We start from the raw sequence: 2,337 nt of genomic DNA, 5'->3' as shown, positions 1-2,337 counted from the left end.
TTTTTTTGTGTCTGTCCAATTTTGTGTGGGGGCAGCTTTCCTTTGTCCATCATCAGAAGTTGGATCAGTGAAGGCAAGCAGGCTATCTGAAAAGAGACATCATTTGACCATAGATATACAGGTGTTAGTGTTCAATTAGCAACGGTGTCCAACTCAGTTTCATGTTAACGTTGTATGTTTTATAATTGTAGTCTAAATTGTTTTGAGATAAAGGCTTACATTTTGCAACTGTACATTGTCAAATGGAGGCATGACTTGCCAACTTGATTTTTTCTTTTGTTCAAATTTGTAGCAAATATGGCATCCGACATTGATTTATTGCCACGTGAATATAACATATACAGTAAATTGGCGCATGAAGAGAATACATTAGAATAACGTGATTAGTTTGGTTTGATTTGAATTTGAAAATATGCAATTGTGTCTTGTAGAATATGCAATTGTGTCTTGTAGAAAATCGTTGAGGAGCTATTTGATTTAGTCATATATGAGTAAACTATTTGTGCATGGGTTGATTGATGAATGTCACATTTGTTGCTTAATATTTGAGTCTTTTAATTTGGCTGAGCCAACACCCCAACAACACTGGACCTCATACTAACTAACTTGCACCGTTGTGAAAGCAGTCCAATGCTCAAAGCCCCTCTCTGCAATTACACCTTGTTATGTGTGTTGAATACATTCAGATAGAGTAAATGGTTGGCTAAATGTTGAGATGAGTATCTGTGAGGACTGTTAGAACATTAGAATGTTCCAGCTTACTTAGGGGAAGACAGAGGAGAGGGTCTTAAATATGAAAGTCTAATTACTGTATTTTGTCGTCAATATATTATTATTACTTTGTGCCTAGTTAGCTAAGCATGAATATTTATTTTTATTTTTGAATAATAAATATATGTTCTGTTTTCTCAGCTAAAGTTGAATAAATAGAATGAAATGTTTCATATTTATAAACGCGTACATTTTGGTTAACTGTTGGCAGGTGTAGGAGATGCATTTTCACTGGTTATGGTAACATTTTCATTGCAGCAATGCTAAGAGTATGGTATGAGGAGTTGAAGGATGTGTTAGTTGGATTTCAGGGCAGTAACATTGCGATGTTTTACAGAGGTTTGGTCATAGATTGCCACAGAGAGTATGTGAGATGGGAAGAAGAAAGCATCCGAAGGGAAAATGGCTCCAGATGTGTTTATTACTACTTCTCGGAATGTAAAGTCATAAAGAACATTTAGAGCACATCGTTAAAGAGAACAGGCAACGTTCAAAGTTGAAAGTACCACGATGAATGATCAATAATGTATTTTTCTTGTCTAAACTGTATTTGCACACAGCTATCTATAAGGCTATTTTCTACTAATTGTACCTGATGCTCCATAAAAAATGTTTTGCCCAAAATGACGAGCTGTTGTTACTTTTTAAAGGCAAAGTAAGAATTTTTAGGTGTGATTGTATTTTTCAAAAATGTGTTTTGGAAAACTAGTCTGTAAACTTTTGGAAAATGTAACTTACCATTTGATAGATATATTTTTAATTCGTGATTTTAAAATCAATTCAATATTTATGAACTTTTGCCAGGCTAAGAAAATCACTGAATACAAAAACAGTATGAAGCTATATTGGACAACAAGTTTTGATATTTATGATCTTCTGACTACAATGATTTTAATGGATTTGGGGGCAGTTGTTCCCCCCATTAAGAATTAAAAGAAAGTTTACATCATTTTTTCTGTCTGTCCAATTTTGTGTGGGGGCAGCTTTCTTTATTTCATCAGAAGTTGGATCAGTGAAGGCAAGGAGGCTTTCTGAAAAGAGACATCATTTGACCATAGATATACAGGTGTTAGTGATATCCCACTCAGTTTCATGTTAACGTTGTATGTTTTATTGTTCTCACTCCAAACCCCTGTGTAGGGTGTAGCGTTTTGAATTGCGGTCCATTGTTTTTACTCAAGCATACTGATGTACTACTTCAAATGATTTAACTTCTTATTAACGTTGGTGGCGAGAGGATAGGGGGAATTCCCCTTTGCTTAAGCTGGTACAGAAGGGGTACTATTTTATTAGGAGCAGTCTAACCCCCCCCCCCCCCCCCCCCAGAGTGAAAATTGGCCCTGGGCTCATGGATTGCTGCGGTTATCCTGAGTCTAAAATAGTGTACAACAGCTGCTGCTGGGAGAGTGTCACATTTGAAGGCAATGGAAGAGGTTGCGGATTTCTTTCTGTATGTACTCTGCTCACATCGTAGTGTGTATCAGTGAATGAAAGGAAGGCCACTGACAAACTGTTTTTGTTCCATTCTCTTTGTGTTTCCAGACAACCACTGTAAATGACAGCGGT

Source organism: Oncorhynchus nerka, linkage group LG9b (genome assembly GCF_034236695.1).
Source record: "Oncorhynchus nerka isolate Pitt River linkage group LG9b, Oner_Uvic_2.0, whole genome shotgun sequence".
In the NCBI taxonomy this organism is placed as follows: domain Eukaryota; kingdom Metazoa; phylum Chordata; class Actinopteri; order Salmoniformes; family Salmonidae; genus Oncorhynchus; species Oncorhynchus nerka.
Note: the sequence above shows the minus strand (reverse complement) of the source record.